This window comes from Ostrea edulis, chromosome 5 (assembly GCF_947568905.1).
Source record: "Ostrea edulis chromosome 5, xbOstEdul1.1, whole genome shotgun sequence".
Lineage (NCBI taxonomy): Eukaryota > Metazoa > Mollusca > Bivalvia > Ostreida > Ostreidae > Ostrea > Ostrea edulis.
In genome coordinates this window covers 47,011,355-47,030,721 of record NC_079168.1, presented here as the reverse complement: position 1 = coordinate 47,030,721, position 19,367 = coordinate 47,011,355, and the positions used below count along the sequence as shown (strand labels likewise).

The following is a 19,367-nucleotide window of genomic DNA, read 5'->3' as shown; positions in this document are numbered from 1 at the left end:
TTATAAACCTTGTTAATCAGATGTAAAATTATATTTCATAGTTTTACAATTTATAAACCTTGTTAATCAGATGTAAAATTATATTTCATAGTTTTACAATTTATAAACCTTGTTTATCAGATGTAAAATTATATTTCATAGTTTTGGTGAAGCTGGTGTTTGTTTAGTGTACTGATATGATTAATCTAATTTTTTATCATGTTTTGAGGCTAGACCAATGCTTCGTTGTAATACATTGAAACGAAATAAAAACTTTTTTTGTGTGTGTGAATTTGACCAGAACGTAATACAGCAATGAGCTGTTCTATTACCGCAAAGTCTGATAGGACATGTCAATTTATTCAACCTCATCCAACTTAAAATCGAAACTAATCTGAATCGTAACATACATATAAACCCGTCATAGGTTTTTGATTTGTACTATTTTTATTTATTTATGATACTCCCCTAAAGCCCTTATTCCTAGAATACTATCTAGTATTTACTTACTAGGCACTTATCTATTTATTCATCCTGCCAACGAGTATTTGTAACAATCACAACTGTTAATTATCTAGTACAAATTGTTAATTTGAGAGATCGAATTCATCATTTCCGAATCTGTCAATTGCATGCCTATATGTTCTCTTGGTGTGCATTCAGCACTGAAATTGACACGATGCCAAGAAGTTCATACAAATAAATGAACATATACTTTCCTTTAAAAGCCTTGGGGGTATCTTCCTTCAATTTTTCTATTGGTTTATATAAATAAAATGTTCTGTATAATGTTTTCAGCAAATGCTCAAGTATCACAAATGTTATATAATATGGTATGTAGTATGGCGCTTGCGCATGCGATATAGTGTTATACAAAACTGCGCCATTAAACAACAGAAGGGGTTATTATCCAATGAAATACATATAGGAAGCAATAACAAACATTTTCAAAATTTATGCGCGAGAATACAAAATTTATATATATATATATATATATATATATATATATATATATATATAAAGCACAGAAAATTTCATTTTATTTGAATACCTACTTCCGCCCCTACCCGGGGTTGAACTCACGACCTGCGGAACCAAATCTAGACCGCTCGACCATCTAGGACTTGCCTAGATGGTCGAGCGGTCTAGCGCATTGGTTACACGCTGCTAGGAGATTTGGTTCCGCAGGTCGTGAGTTCAACTCCGGGTAGGGGCGAAAGTGGGTATCCAAATAAGGTGAAATTTCCTGTGTTCGATATTAAATATTTCTTCACTTAGGGCAGTTATATTCATTTAAGAGTTCATTTCTATTTCTGTGCTTTATATATATATATATATATATACATATATATATTAAAATGTAACTCAGTAATAAAACATTACTATTTCAATGCATTTATTTATTTATTTCTCGATAAAACAACTGACCAATCAATTTCTACTGTAAAGACATGTTTTTAAGATATAACAATAAATGTGGGGGATGTATATATATTGCTCCATTCTTCCATTGTTTTTACAACTCCCATCGCACAAACAACCTACGCATTTATTCCTTAAATAGAATACCCGGTAAATAGAATACCCGGTAAGGAAACGGATGGCAACGTTAAATTTGGTATTCCATGAAGTAATGTCCGTCTAATGTAAACTCACATTTTCTGTCCTTTTTAAGCGGGAAGAGAGAAGATTCTGGGTTTCAGAACTATAAAGTATATAACCGTAGGTGTCAGTGTTTAGCATTAATCTATTTATACCAACAACAACAAAAAACTGCCATCCTATTTGCAAAGTTGTCAATGTAAAGGAAAACATGATATATAATATTAATGAAAATATTTGATAAGACATTATAATTTATATTGCTTGATTTAGCACCAATTCAAAATAACAATAATGTGTAGTAATTAAACATGACTTGCAGCTATGTAATGCATTCAGCTATAGAGAAATTCAGGGGGTTATCCATAAAGCGAAACTCAGGGGGGCTATCTATAAAGCGAAACTCATGGGGCTATCTATAAAGCGAAACTCAAGGGGCTATCTATAAAGAGAAACTCAGGGGCTATCTATAAAGCGAAACCCAGGGGGCTATCTATAAAGCGAAACTCAGGGAACTATCCATAAAGATAAACTCAGGGGACTATCCATAAAGCGAAACTCAAGGGGGGTGGGGGTGGGGGTGGGGGTATCTATAAAGAAACTACTGGTAAGTAAAGTGTATGTAAATATCTTATCAATGATATTTATAGCTTTATATTCAGCGTCATTGTTTCAATTTGTGCAATCTCCGTTGTTAGGCGTTCATACCTTTCGGCAATTCAATAAACAAAGCATACATGTGACAAAATCACAAGCTATTAAATGATTTATTATACAGAGGAAGTTTTCACACTACTGTACGTGTTATCTTTAACAATTGTTGGACTCGTTCTGGAGTAAAAAAAATTACATGAAAATTATTGCTATTTAATGGTTTGAGAAAAAATTAAACATTTGTAAAGAACACAAGGTTTGTAAATGGTGCTTGTAATGTACAAACTATGAAATAAGAAAAATACGAACTTTCGTAAAAGAAAATAAAACAACATTTTTCTGCTGAGTATGAATGATAATGTGTATTTAGTTATCTGTGATTATATATAGATTGGGAAATCCACAAGGTAATTTATAGGTAGAGGAAGTTGCAATAAAGTAAAGACATTTCCATGAATAAAGGCTATCACATTCCCATACTTACGCATTTATTCTTCAGAATCTGCAGGGGAACGTCGAAGCTCTCACCCAGGATTTCAATGTAAGTTAAAACGTTTCTTGATTTGTAAGTTACGTATTCAATTTCGTGTGTATATTTTATACCTTAGATTTATACATTTCAAAATACACCCACCAAAGGGAAAAACAATCACATGATTTGATTAATTTTAAAGGTGATGTCTTTAAGAATTGTTATCATTCAAGGGGATAGCTTAAAGGGGAAGGGGAACAGAAGCAACAACCATCCTTTCAGCCTGAGGCACAAATATATTTGCACCATTGTTTGTTTTCTTTGAATATGAACTTCAATAAAAGTGATCTTTGGAAAAGAAAGTTGCAATTAGCGAATGAACATATGGGGCGGGAGACATTGCTTTGACTGTACAGACCTATAACTGATACAGTACAGAATACAAGGGCTATATGAAATTGCCTTCTGGTGTGGATGTGCTAAATTTCGAAAAATTGCAAGAATGTAAGACTTTTCCATTCACAATTCCTTACACACGTGTAAGTAAAGTGCATCCTCATCTTACAAGGGAAGCTACTGCGTTATAAGAGAGGGACCCCAATATTACAGATCAAACACTAAGTACTGTAATTCAAATTATAGTAAACGTTACGGACTGATGATAAATGCGACATATTTTTCTCATTCCTCTTCCTACTTCCCCTTTTCTCCTAGGATGTGTCCCACTCTTGTTACACCTCGGTTAGGTAATGTTTTTACCTATACTAAACAAACTTAGGAATTAAGAGTCCTCTGTGCAGCATTTCATTATTGCATGGGGATGAATTGTGCTCCTTTATTAGCCTACCTGGCTTGGGTTTCTAAAACAAAATCTGAAACCCAAGTTTGAGTTTTCTTTTATTTGTATGAGGCAGAATTTATTTAGAACCTTCGACATGAAAAAAAAAATCTCTTGCTGTGGCCTTCATCTCAACATTTAGATACATCGACTGCGTTTTATCTATTAGCAATGTTCATTTTCATTCATATGTTGATTCGATCTATCCCAGTGAACTCGAAATAAAATACACCACACAGTCTTCAGGGGTTTCAACAGTCTCGTTTGAGGTCAACATTTCGTAAATTCTATGGCAGTTATGATTACCTTATTTGTAAATACAACCTGTCGATAGATTGAATAGTGTCTGACGCAATTCATACCAATTGTTAGGACGGGTTTTACATACATTGATTTTGACTACGGAATACCCCGGTTACCTTATCAAAATAGACTACTAACCTCGGGTGTGACAGGTCAACAGGGGGTGCTTACTCCTGATATGCACCTGATCTGGTGTGTCCAGGGGTCCGTGTTTACCCTACTCTAAATTTTGTACTCTTTATGAATTTATGAGAATATCACCGTTCGTTATCTTCACTTTTTAGACACTTAACACAATGCACTTATCATACATTGAATATGATTTATTGTAAATGTCTCTCAAAGTAAGTTAATCTATCTCAAAACTGATTCTAAAACAAACCGGGGAAAACCAGAAAAGGTAATAGCCAATGAATACGCTTGCAGTCATGAGATTTTTAATTTGCTGCCAAGAAATGAAAATGAGACTTTGTACTTATATAATCTCTACAATGCTAAGTTAAACAAATGCATGTACGTATGAAGATAAATTAAAAGCGAAATGTTTCCAAAGCACGTAGAAATGCAAAAGCCATTTTTTGAAATCCATTATATTGCAGGTTGGTTTGTACTACATGAATATTATTTTTAAATGTGACGCTTGTGTTTTCAGAAAGATTATGGTTACGATTAGAGACTTCATATACTTGATACAAAAACCCTTTAAAGACCATACAGCTTTTAAATTCATAGAATTTGCAAGCCTAGCAAGATTTCTATATAAATGAGGGTTGGATAGAGAGGGGATCTTCTAACCTCTCTCTCTCTCCTCACCACTCCCTTCATACCTCTCTTTCTCTCGCACCCTATCTATTTCGCTATCTCCTCTCTTCTCTTAGTGCATCCTTCCATTCTTCTCTTTCTGTTACTCTGTTTGGCCCCACATAAATTACAAAATGTTATCGCCTTATCGATTTACATGTAAAATATGATTCAGGAAGTGGGACAATCACACACACACCAAGTTCTACTAAGCCACTATATTTGCTCTTCGTGAAAATATTAACTGCTGTAAAGGAGAAACTTCAAACGTATTGTGCACGACATATGTCATAAGTAGTGAAAATCAAATGTGGATTGTAAAATATTCTAAAGAACTTTTAGGGAATTTGAAATCACAGAACTTTTTTCTTCAAATCAGCAAAATCAAAACGTATGATTTTTCAACATTTTACACGACCATTCCTCACGACAAATTAAAGACTAGACCTTTTTTTTTTTTTTTTTTTTTTTTACATCATAAACAGTTGCTTCTTAAATAAAAATGGAAAACAGGAAATGTTCATATATTGAGATCAGCCATTCAAATTTTTTATTTTATTTTGTTCAATACCACTCTGATTCTATGCACAAGTACTCTGAAGTTGATATTGATAAAATGCTGTTCCTCATTGCCAATATCTTCGTAGTAAATGGTGATCAGGTCCTCCAACAGTCTGTTGGAATCCCCATGAGCATGAAGTTTGCTTCTTTGTTAGCTGACCTGCTTTTGTATTCTTAGGTGGCATAATTTATTCAAAAACTTCTATATGAGAAGAAAAAATATTTTGCTGTGGCCCTCAACTCTACATTTAGATAATATTATATGGACAACGTTTTATCTATTACGAATGATCATATTCATTCATATGTCGATTCGATATATTCCAGTGAACTTGAAATAAAAAAAAACATCATAGAGTCTTCAACATCTGCTTTATACTTAGATACAGTCTTTTATAAAACATAGGTGTAAACGGCAAACTACCAACTCAACTGAATGACAAACGGGATGACTTCACTTCTCTATCGTCAATTTCCCATATTTATGTAGCAGTATTCCATTATCACATGCATATGATGTTTATCTTTCTCAACTGATTCGATACACAAGAGCTTGTTTCTGCGTATAGTCAGTTTTTAAATCGAGACAGGCAACTGACAAACAAGTTGATGGTACAGGGGTTTCAACAGTCTCTTTTGAAGTCAGCATTTCGCAAATTCTATGGTCGTTATATCGATCTGATTTACTAATACAACCTGTCATTGTGTCAAATGCTGTCTGACATATTTCCAACCTGTTGAGGTCGTTCTTTGCACATTGATTCTGACTACGGATTACTCCGTTTCCTTGATGAAGAGATAGGGCTCACGGCGGGTGTGACCGGTCAACAGGGAATGCTTCTCCTAGGCACCTGATCTCACCTCTTGTGTGTTTGAGGGTCCGTGTTTGTCCTACTTTTCATTTTGTAATCTTTGTAGGAGCTATGAGATTGATTACTTATTCGTTATATTCACCTTTTTAAATGCAGCAGCATAAAATTTAAGTCTCTTAGCTAGTATAGTGGTATTCATTGAGAGAAGACAAACATTTAAGTACTGACTAAATACATGTGTAATAGAAGGAGATTGAGTTAATAAATAAATTTTATTTCAAGATTGATGCTTGACAAAAATATATGCTTAAATGTACTGTATCTTAATTTTAAAAAACTCAATGGCCACAACAATAAAACCAACCAACAGCAATTCACAAACCACAATCAACGAAGTTCAAGAGCACTAGAAGACCTTTGGCATATATCTTAAGGCGATTACTGGTAAATGTGTTCACCTGTATGTACATGTATTGGCTTGAGCTTAAAGGAATGAATCTTTTATTTTCTGAAGTAAAATACATTTCAGCATATATTTATTAATCCAATATCACTCTATTACAATCTTTCCCTCCCTTCTGGAATGAAATCCACGTCCTTCAAAGAAGAACACGGCATAAATGCATTGATTGTGTACAAAAGCATTATTAGAAGATATCAATGTTATGAGAAACGGGATGATTTCAGCTTCTCCATCATCAACTTCCCATATTTATGTAGCAATATTCCATTATCACCTGCATGTGGTGTTTGTATCTCTCAACTGATTCGATACGCAAGAGCTTGTTCTGCTTATGGTCAGTTTTTGAATCGAAGCAGGCTACTGACAAAGAAGTCGATTGTGCAGGGGTTCCAACAGTCTCGTTTAAAGTCAGCATTTCACAAATTCTACAGTCGTTATAACGATCTAGTTTGCCAATACAACCCATCATTAGCTCAAATGCTGTCTGACGTGTTCCATACCGATTGTTAGGCCGCTCTTGGCACATTGATTTTGACTACGGATAACTCCGTTTACCTGATCAAGATAAAGGGCTCACGGCGGGTGTGACCGATCAATAGGGAATGCTTACTCCTCCTGGGCACCGTATCCCACCTCTGGTATATCCAGGAGTCCGTGCTTGCCCAACTCTCTATTTTGTATTGCTTATAGGAGTTATGAGATTGATCACTGTTCGTTACCTTCAACTTTCATATTGACGACACAATATTCAACAATACCATCTAGCACACACTAGAGTCCACAGTTTTTAAAAAGTCCGTTTCCATCATCTCTTTCACAAAAGTGGTTCTCTGTAACCAATCTGGTTGGGTCTGCCTCTCTGTAACCAGTCTGGTTGGGTTTGGCTCTCTGTAATTAGTCTGGTTAGATATACACCATCATCACGTAATCTTTGGTCCACTCTGGAACTTTTCTTTGTCTTGACGACCTTTTTAGAGCGGGAACTGGTGTTGTATCTGGTGCTGTATCAATGGAGGGTTTGGTATCCTGATCAACTCTATTATCTTTATCATCTTCAGACTGGTTTTCAGACTCATCCTGATGAAGAGCGTCCCCTTCAAAACCAGGTTCTGCAGGTTCTCTAGCCAAGGAAAGGTCGTCACTTTCTTGACTAGGGGTATCTTGCTGTGAACTTCTGGTCATTATAGGGTAATCTATAAACGAAACTTCACCTTCTAAATCTGAAATGAAGAGAGACGCATTGCTACCAGTGCATTCAAGTACAATAGAATCTCTCTTTTATGCCTTCCGTTTTGGACTATGTGCAGGTAGAGGAGGTGTAGTTGATGTAATCTTATAACCTATTGGTAGCAATAAGTTGTGATGCAATACCCTACATTATCCTTCACCATCCTCTCTTCTAACTTTGAAAACTATGACGTTATCATTTGGTTATGGGATTAGAAGGTACGGATGATCTTCCCACTTGTCGGCGATCTTATGTTTACCATAATAAGCTACCACCACTCTGACCAACACCCTATCTCCAACACTCAAAGTAGCTGAAGTCACAGTTGGTTATTTGTTGTTGCTGAGAATGCTTCGTTGCTGTCTGAGCCTGTTGGAATGCTTCTTGTAATCTCTGTGTCATCCGGGATATGTATTTCACTGTACTTGTCTTCATCCTGTGGCCTGGACAATCCAAACACAACATCTACAAGTAGTTTAAGCTCTCTTCCGAACATAAGGAAAAATGGCGAAAACCTGGTTGTGTCGTGGACTATGGAGTTATAAACATGAGCTAATCTGCTAATGTGACTCTTCTAATCTGATTTTTGACAATTTTTCAATTTTTTTAACATGGAAAGAAGAGTGCGTTAAAAATTTTCTATGATTCCATTTCCCATTTGGTATTTGGAGTAGTTCTTGATTTGGAGATACCTAAAAGTAAACACAATTCTTTGATGATATTACAACAAAAATGTTTGACTTGCTCTTACATGTAAGAGTTATACGGTACCAATTTTGATGCACCAGATGCGCATTTCGACAAATAATGTCTCTTCAGTGATGCTCAAGCCGAAATTTTGGAAATTCGAAATGGCAAAAAACTAGAGCTAAAAGAAAAACTAGAGTGCCAAAAAAACTGGAGCCAAATTCGTCCAAGAACTTGTAATGAAGTTGTTCTAGGATTCCGTAGTGTTAGATGGGAGTTGTTGAAAATGGCTTCAGCCTTGGTTCTCGCTCTTTGATTTCGGGTTAGTACTGCTATGACAATTTTCGCAAAGTGGTCAGTAATTGCCAAAATATTCTTTCTTTGAATGGTTCTACAGTAAGGATATCAATACAGACTAATCCTAAATACTACCGACATTAACTGAAAGATAGGCTAAATACAGCAATATAGTTTTGTTTTGAGCTTATTGATTTCATAGATCAATAGCATATATTCATCAAGAATAAATTAGGTAATCTATTAAGTTACACCTTGTTTTATAATCCAAATATTTGATTAATTTGTTTAGAGTGAGCTATTCAATTTGATTTTAATAGAGTATTTTTAGTCAAAAGTATATTTTTAGACAAACTAAATTACAGAGTCCATGTACATATCCACATAGATATATACACTGTACATGTATGTGGAAACCTTTTCCCATGGAATGGTAAATATTGATGATTATGTATTTTTATGACTACTAAATTTTTATGGGAGAAAATCTGTTCATACCAGTATATGTAACTTAAAGAGTTGTCTCCCTTGATTGTGATTTTGAGATAAGTAATACATTATCTTGATGGATCATGTAAGTAATATTGTTAGTTACTAATTAATGCACTCTGTAATATCATATTTTTGTTATTTTTCATGTATTTTAGGGTTCTCTATATGTGCCCAACTGTTTTGTATTGCTTATGGGATTTATGAGATTGATCACTGTTCGTTATCATCACCTTTCATGTACCTGTTACGATATCCCTCACTGACCTACTAAATTCCCTGAACTCATACAGGAGTTATTTTCATTAACTACAAACCTGTTACACATGTATAAGTTGAAACTATATTACACTTTAACTTGGCGAACCTTTAGGAATAGAGAGAAGGCTTATGCAGGCAACCCCATTTTGGGATTTGTTAAAAAGTACTCTTGTTCAAAGTGCAATCTATTCCATAACACAAAAATTAGAATATATACACTGATATAGGGCTCACGGCGGGTGTAACCGGTCGACAGGGGATGCTTACTACTCATAGGCACCTGATCCCACCTCTGGTATATCCATGGATTCGTGTTTGCCCATTTTTCTATTTTGTATTCTATATTAACTATTTTCATGTAAACCTCATTACAATATTGTTAAATCTTTAAAAAATCCTTTTTATACCTTTATATTATACCTTTGTACTTGACCTTTGTATTTGGGAGAGGCCCTACATAGGTTCTGCCTGTTGCCCAATCCTGTTGAGTTTCTCAATAAAATATGTTTAAATTATAGGAGTTGTGAGATTGATCACTGTTCGTTATCTTCACCTTAAAAGAAGCTACTAATCTTATTTTTTCTGAGCCATGCATATTAATTTTCAAAAGTAATTGCATACTATCAACAGAACAAAGCAAGAAATTACTTAGTGAAGGTATTCGAGGTACCGTAAATAATTGCTACATTTCCTTAAGAGGAAATTTCTATTTTTAGATTTTTCTGAGTCATCTTTATTTTTAGATGCTGGGAATTTGAAACGGGAAATTCCCCATTTCTGGTAAGTAGGGTTCACCTGCATATTTTCAGATGAACTTTCCTTAACATTATGTAAATACATGAATAAATATGTCATATGAAAGTATACCATGTGACAAAAGTGTTGATAAAAATAGGTCCATAAAGATAAAACCAAACCAATTATTCACCCTTTAGGGAACACAAAGATTCTCGAAACTCATGTTCGCTAGCCAAGGGTGACGATCCATAGTTTTCCTCTATTCAATAGAGAAACACCGTGGATCGCCATCCTTGGCTAGCGAAGATGATAAGAGCCTAGATATAAAGATAAAAGGGATGTTAAGAGTTCGAACACTGCCTACTAACTGAAAAATGTCGGTATTTATTTTGAGAATTCATCGAGATGATTTAAGATATTTTGTTTTTGGTTTTGGTCTTTTTACATACTAGCAATTTTTTTTCCATTTGAACCCCCACTTTCCCCTCAAGAGAAAATATATGGTTAAGATTGTAGGATTATTGCAATATTGCGTAAGATTTTATAAAGAACAATGCTGGAAATTCCAATTTTCCAAATAAAGATTATGAAAGTAACTGAATAATCCTACGAAATGAACACAATTAGTGCATATTAACATTTCTGTTTTGGCTTATTATACTAAATACTTAATACGAAAAAGCGGAAGATAATGAATATTATTATACTTTCATGTAAAATACTCGAATCTGATTGGTCGAGAAGCATTTGAAAAAACACATTGTTACCCTCTGAGAACAGAAAGCACGCCATCCAGGGTGATAGTATCTAGCAACAGGTAACAGTACTTGACAACGGATGATATTATAAAAAAAAAATATCACACATCGAAATACGAAATATCGCATGACAGTGATTGATCAAATGTCAACAGACGTAAATCTTTCTGCTTTGTTGTTTTTATAACAGTCAGTATAATAAATCAAATATTGCATGTAGTTGAGGGTAACATTGAAAATTTTCACCCCGAAAAAACCATTGTCAACCAAGGCGTAGCGGTTTATCGAGGGGTGAAAATTTCAATGTTACCCTCAACTACATGCAATATTTGTATAGTGATCACTATCATAATTCTTATGAAGAATACCAAAAAAAAACAAAAAAAAAAAAAACAAAAACAAAAATGAGAGTAGGGCAAACACCTCGCGAAGACCTTTAAGTTATTTATCAATCTGCAACTTTTTAAATACATTTTGAATTAAGAAGTGCAAACAATGTTTGAAAATGTTATACTTTAGACTTGATGGGTCCCACGGAAAGATCAGAAATGGGATCAGGTGACTAGGAGGAATAAGCATTCCCTTGACCTATCACACCCGCCGTACGTCCAATATCTTGTTTAGGCAAACAGAATAAATAATCTGTAATGAAAATCAGTATGTAACGACATGTGATGACATGTGAGATTTTTATTTCAGCATTCCTGTAACGCCAAAAAAATTATTCTGCAAATTCTATTTTAATGTTTTTGTTCGCAGTTTACAATTTTAGTACTTACTTTGTATTTTTATATTCTATTTTGAAATTTTTGTTTAAGATTTTAATTCATTATATGAAAGTGATCCATGGAATCGTTAAAATGTTCAAATTAGAATTACGCGATGAAATTAAAATCGTTAGACTGATAACTAAATTTGAAATTCAAAATACAAACATATAATAAAATTGTTGATTTAAAAGCTAAGATCAAAATAACAAAGTGGAATAAAATAAAAATAAAATTGTTAAACCATTGACTAGAATTGATGATAGAAAATGAAATGCGGACTTATTTGTTAATTCAATTAAAACTTTAAACTAATATCAAATTGGAAATTGTAAAGATGATATATTTCCATACAAAGTAAGATGTCCATAGCACTTTTTTCTGATATGATATTTCAGAGACCATAATTTTGCTGTTTGAATAAATATGATGACTTCACCAGGTATTTCAAATTTCCTCAAACAAAGAGGAAGAGAGAAATAATTGAATTAAGAGAAGTTCGTACAACACAGACCGTGTGTTAACAGTGCATAATATTCTATCTACAATGGTTCCATCAACAATTTTCGGACGAATTATTGTAGAATCATTTACATGTATTTTTGTGTAGATAAGTTATCGTGTTTGGCTCAGTATACCCCCCGCAACAAGTTGTGGGGGGTTATACTGGAATCGGGTTGTCCGTCCGTCCGTCCGTCTGTAGACGCAATGGTTTCAGGGCTCTAAAGCGTTATCCTTTCCACCTACAGTCACCATATCATACATATGGACTACCCACGGGATGAAGATGTTCCCTATCGATTTTGGGGTCAAAAGGTCAAAGGTCACGCGCACTGGACATCGAAGTAGCAATATGGTTCGGTTTGTCATGCCATTTGTTTTTTACACTCAGAAAAGAGGTAGTTTATACCTATTACCAACACCCTTTGGGAGATTGGGGTAAGCGGGGGTATTCTTAGTGAGCATTGCTCACAGTACCTCTTGTTTTTTCTGTTTCGCAAAGACCTTTTAAGTTATTTATCAATCTGCAGCTTTTTAAATACATTTTGAATTAAGAAGTGCAAACAATGTTTTAAAATGTTATACTTTAGACTTGATGACACATACGTTACGTTAATGAGCTATCCCCATTGTGTATCAGATATAATATGGATTGTATTGTATTTTCATTACCAAGAACCATAGAGGTCATAGGAATTAAGTATTTACTTAGAAATGATTGCACAATAATTGTGTAAACATAGAGTAACATTATATATGTACTTATGTAAACACAGTTGTGATAATATATGATTGTAGATCTATACATGTATATACTCTTGTATTCATAGATATTCTTCAAGTTTACACAACTCAGTGACATTTTAAGTTGATAACGGTTGATTTTTTTATGTACATTATCCAAAGACCATTATAAAATGGACAATTCAATATAAAACGATGTTCATCTTTTATTTCTGTCCGTGGTGAAAAACATCAATCAATCAGCCAATCAATCCGTGGTGATAATTTCTTTCATTTCTTAGATATCATAATATGAATCTAGTTCAACTCCCAGTTTACGTGAAGATAACAATATTTACTCATGTATTGTACATGCATATTTGATATTGGATTTATTGAATATAATCGTAGTTTGAATCCAACATTAACACATCTACACAAATTGCACAATCTAATTAAAATCAGACTTCTTAGATCCGCGCCGTACAGTGTAGCGACTGTGAGCGTGTCTAAGGATCTAATTTTAAAATTAGATTGGATTGATAAATTGCGCTTTGACAAAATTTAAAAAGTAATACTTGTCTCTTGTATATACACACCATTGCATCTTTGTTTTTCATTTATATGATGTCACAATTCCATATATATCCAAGTTCCCTATACTATAACAAATCAACCAACAACAAATATGCGTCTAACAATGCTCGGTCATACTTGTGTTGCATAATGAGGATTCCACATTGAGCAAAGTGATCCATAAAGAAACGCATTCATCAGATGGATGCGATTGTATACGATATTATAATATCTAAGAAATGAAAGTAGTTATGAGCACGGGCAGAAATAATAGATGAACATCATTTTATATTCAATTGTCCATTTCATAAAGACCTTTGGAAAATGTACAGAAATAAATAAAATGTTACCAAATCAATGGATACGATTAAATCTAGGTAAGGTGCAACACACATAAGCAAATTAGAAGATAGAGATAAACAAACGATGTCAACATTTATAGACATCTGTCAACTATTAGATTCAAGTGAATTTATCTTAAATATGTTTAGCAGGTCTGTGTAATTGAATGAAAGATAAATTCTATCATCAGTTTCTGTTATTGTCAATACCTCTCTGCTGTGTAAACCTCCTGCTTTCCTTGGTATCCTTTTGGGATGATGTCTTTGACTTTCTTGCAATTTTTAAGGATGAACCAAAGTTCTCGTGAAAACCTTGATTTGAAGTATTTGGTTTCTGGCTTGCTCAAGTTCGGTTATAGATATCTTGTTTTACCTCTATTCTTTAATTTCGTCCTCGAATTCTACGTCGTCGTTGTTTTCTGTGGGATGCGTTGGATTTTGCTACATCAGAACTAATACAAGTTCATTATTCGTGTTAGATTTGTTCTTTGTATGCGTTCGTGATAGGTTTGGTCATTTGTGCCTCTAATTTTGTTATTTTACATCCCATCTGAGAAGTTTTAATCATATAGAGACGTCACAAGCTGTAGGTGACACTCAAGGCCATAGGAGTGATGATTCTTTATCGTGCCAATGTCTACCACGACAAAGGACCTTCGCATATCTACAAGACTCCTGACTTTCTTTTTCAATGTTCGGATGCTTGGTAAAACCGGTGCTGGGATCGAGAACCAAACCCTGATTTTGAATACGGATTACTCCGTTTACCTTGTCAAGATATGGGGTTCGCGGCGGGTGTGACCGGTAGACAGGGGATGCTTACTCCTCCTGGGCACCTAATTCCACCTCTGGTATATCCAGGGGTCCATGTTTGCCCAACTCTTTATTTTGTATTCCTTTTGAGAGTTATGAGATTGATCACTGTTCGTTATATTCACCTTTCATATTGAAAATACTTACGGATAAGTTTTTTTTAGTGTTATTTTCCCTATCCCACGACAAGTGATTAATGAGGACGTCCTCACAATGTCTAGGAGAAAGTACAAAATCATGTTATTGTAAAGCAATTAACGTTCTATCTTAGGCATTTATAGGGACACATTTTTAAAGTTTATCCAATTCTCTCTTTCGAATTATTAAAAGTTTTTGAGAGAGAACATTAGTTAGGACATGTCCCCACACCACTAGTTCCTACTAGTCTAATATCTTGTATCTAAACCTTTCACATGCTGTGGGTCACGTTGATAGGTGACGTAACTGTGAGAACAAAACTGTTGTTTTCATAGTGCACTTCTGTCCTCATAACGCAGGTCAAATGGTTAGAATTTGTCCTCACTCGACACCTTTCTCTGGAAAAGTTCACAATTTCACTGTTTGGATCATTGTGAATTCAGTGTTTTATTTACATGTATTTCCTTTCGACCCATTGGGTAGACATATAGTTGGTGTTTTGTGTTTCTAGTATACAGGTATCAGGAGGGGGGGGGGGTAACAAAAGGTGGGGCATTTTGCATAGTTTCTTTATGTAAGATTCGAATAGCGTATAGTTTACGGTATTAGTTGTCAGGCGAAACAGAGGCAGTGATATACTAATTTATCTCACTATGTAAAACGTTTACACAACAGTATTCATTGCCAACTCATTTTCGTTAGTGTATTAGAAAAAATACCAACATTAGAGTTCATGGTTGAATATACATCTACTTCATACTTGTGATATCTTATATCAGTATCATATTAACGACGGTACCTTTATTCCCGGCATATAACATGCATTTTATCAGGAAACTCCGAATAATCTCGCAGAGTGCAAACTCCTTTGAAAATGAAGGAATATCTGAGATGCATATCGGTAAGAGCTATCTTCTGGTGATTTTACAATATTCACTTGTGTTACACCATAATTGGAAGTCTTTCAATTATTCTAGGTTAATAATTTCTTCCCTTTACCTAGTCAATTCATATCCACAATTCCTGATAACAAGGAACTCAGAGTTATGTAGCTTGGTTCAGCCCAACGTTATAACAAAGATGAAACACAACTCCATTTCCAAAAATATGCAAAATAATGTTGTATGAATCATTTGAAGTAGCCTTCATTACAGCCAATTGTAGAGGATTTATTTGATGAGCAGTCTGGTTGTACTAAAATGTCAACAAAGGCAACCATTTTAAAACGTTTGAGCGTATCGCAAAATAGATGTATCTTGTGTTTAGAAATCGGAGTATTGATTAAGTAGACAAAGGGGCTACAGACAATCCATCGACGGCTCCTTCCAACCTTTCCTTTTCATTACAGAGGAGGTTTAGGAGTAGTATAAAACACACCTGGGTAGCAGGCCCCCACTGAGAAATGTTAAACCCTATTAATATTTTTTTTATTATCATTATTAGATCAAACTGCAGCTGTGAAAGCACTTTAAAAAGTTGAAAAATTATCAAACGTGTTGGCAAAAGATATTAGGGCGAACGGTAACAGTGATATTCGGTATCTGTTGACATGCACTGGACTGATCCAATTTCTGTCATGAAAGATTTGACATTTCAAGGTTCCTTTACCATTTGTGATATGTTTTGACCTAATATCCTAAAAATATTGTTGACACGTGGGTGCGTCAATAGACTATACCTATCGTGTGTCCGATGTAATCAGCTCCTATGTACGTAAATAAACTATACCCATCTTGTATCCGAGGTACTCGCGGTACATTTGCGTGTCAATAAAAATATTTATACAATATCAATACACGTCTTCCTTGGTCTTTTCGATAATTTTTTACTTCAAATTTGCGGGAAATATTTTGTATTCTAAATTCATCGTCGATGTCATTGGCCCCAGGAACATCGTGATATTTATTTTAAGATGATGATTTTTGATTTGTTTCATAATAATGTTTTCTTTAGCACAGTCATAATGTGATAATATTACCGAAAAATGGCACCAGCAGACATAATAAAAACAAAGTCGCAACGATTTTACTAGCTATACACAAAGGAACAAAGACCCATTTTGATTGCACAATTAGAAACGATTAAGTGACAATCAAATTCAAGTATAAAGAACTACGCAATACGTATAAACGAGTGTATAGCTTTATAGAGCCACCGTCTACGTTGACAGTAATTTGTCATCTTGCCAAGGTATTACCCCGATGATTGAATCTTTACCAGAGCTATTAGTATGAATTTTGACATCGCCGGAGGCTTCGGAGAGATGATCTAAACCTCGGATGCACTCGATACAAACAGAGATAACGTCCTGGTGGTACCAAGATTTCATACCTATGTCAAAGGTAGTAAAATTAACAAACCTGGCATTGTTCGATATCAGTGAATGTTTTATCTTCACGTTTTAATAGCTTTTCATTAACGATTGTTGACCCCCCTCCCCCTGATTAGACACTTCCCTGTATTAAACTGCTATTTGTAGAATTAAGTCATCGTTTGAAAGGGTGGATGGGTCTCAACATGCAGAATTTCTTTGTTGGTTCATTGTGACACAGTGGCGGATTTGCCTAACTCTTTTTTCGGCTGTCAGAAGCTGATAACATCGTACATGGGGTGTCATTTTACTTGGAATGCCATATTTTGTGAAATGAAGATTATACTGTTAACAAAACAAAAGAATCAACGAAACCCACTTTTAGAATTCATAGCTATAACCAGATATTTAGCATAATAAGAATTATATATATATATATATATATATATATATATATATAATAACTAATATATATATATATATATATATATATATATATATATATATATATAATAACTAATATATATATATATATATATATATATATATATATATATGTATATGTACATGTATATATATACCAGATAAAATACTCGAAGACGAAATCAAAATGAAAAATTAACGTAGTTTTCATCTGCAGGTGCTCTTTTGATGTTCTGGTAAATGAAGTGAAAACACAGGAACATATTGCATTTCTTAAGTAGGGATCCCAAGTGAGAAGACTAGTGATCATGTAAAACTTATACGGTACCAATTTTGATGCACCAGATGCGCATTTCGACGAATAATGTCTCTTCAGTGATGCTCAACCGAAATGTTTGAAATCCGAAATAACTATGAAGTTTTAGAGCTAAATATAGCCAAAAACAGAGTGCCAAAAAAGTGGAGCCAAATTCGTCTAAGGATAAGAGCTATGCATGAGGGAGATAATCCTTAATTTTGAAATGAATTTTTAAATTTTATAACAGCAATTAAATATACATCCGTATTTTCAAGCTAGTAACGAAGTACTTAGCTACTGGACTGTAGAGACCCTCGGGGACTAACAGTCCACCAGCAGAGGCCTCGACCCAGGGGTCATAATGTAAAACTTATACGGTACCAATTTTGATGCACCAGATGCGCATTTCGACAAATAATGTCTCTTCAGTGATGCTCAACCGAAATGTTTGAAATCCGAAATAACTATGAAGTTTTAGAGCTAAATATGAATAAATAAATTTAAAATAAGTAATAAATGATATAAAATGTATATTTAAAGTTGAAATATATAGACTATACCAATAGTTTCAGTAACATTGGTAATAAACAAAACTAATGTTTGTTGATATGTAGAATTATAATCCTTGGTTGAACAATACGATTGCTGACATTTGTTTTAAGGTCAATACGTTACTTTATCAACCTGCGAAGTGCAATCCTGGCGAGGTGAATATTGTACTTCGAGGGTAATTAAAGCATCGTTTTGACCGAGAAAATGTCCATAATTGTTTTATTCATTGACTGAATAATTCAAAACATCGAAACCAGCTTCGAAAAAATACCTGGTCGACCAGGAGCAAACAGAGTGCACCAGCTAGTAAAAAGAGACACGAGTTTTCGTTTATCCCACCTCTCGTATGTCCAGGGGTCCGTGTTTGCCCAACTATCTATTTTGTATTGCTTATGGGATTAATGAGATTGATCACGGTTCGTTATCTCCACCTTTCATCATATGATTGAATATTTTAAAACATCGAAACCGTGTCATAGAACTTGCCGAACGATACACGATCGGCAATCTTTCTTTACAACTTTAGTGCAAGATATATTCGAAATCGAATAAGGACACGAGTTTTCAGTGAACGACGAAAGGCAACCTATCGTATCAATTTGGAAATTCCCAATTTTTTATCTGACATTGGAAAAATCAAAAGTTATTGACGTCACCTGTTACAAACGGTAAAGATAACGAACAGCGATTAATCAGAGGTGGGATCAGGTGTCTAGGAGGAGTAAGGACCCCGTGTCAACTGGCTACACCAACCGCGAGCCCTATATCTTGATTAGATAAATGGAGTAATCCATAGTCAAAATCAGTGTGTAAAGAACGGCCTAACAATTGGTATGAAACACGTCAGACGGCATTTGACCCAATGACAGACTTGTACGTGAGAAGTAAAAATCTCTTGCTGTGGCCTTCAATTCGACATTTAGATATATCGAAGACGTAATATCTATTAACAATGATAATTTTCATTCATATGTCGATTCG

General features: G+C 34.4%; 1 protein-coding gene across 1 annotated transcript in view; it reads left to right on the top strand.

The window, feature by feature from the left end:
- The first annotated feature begins 2,628 nt into the window (after nt 1-2,628).
- LOC125649418 (transcription factor kayak-like) overlaps nt 2,629-19,367 on the top strand; it is a 35,854-nt gene continuing 19,115 nt past the window's right edge. Inside the window, exon 1 of the mRNA XM_048876963.2 lies at nt 2,629-2,776. The gene's annotated coding sequence lies outside the window, so the exon portion shown is untranslated. The remainder of the gene's footprint in view (nt 2,777-19,367) is intronic.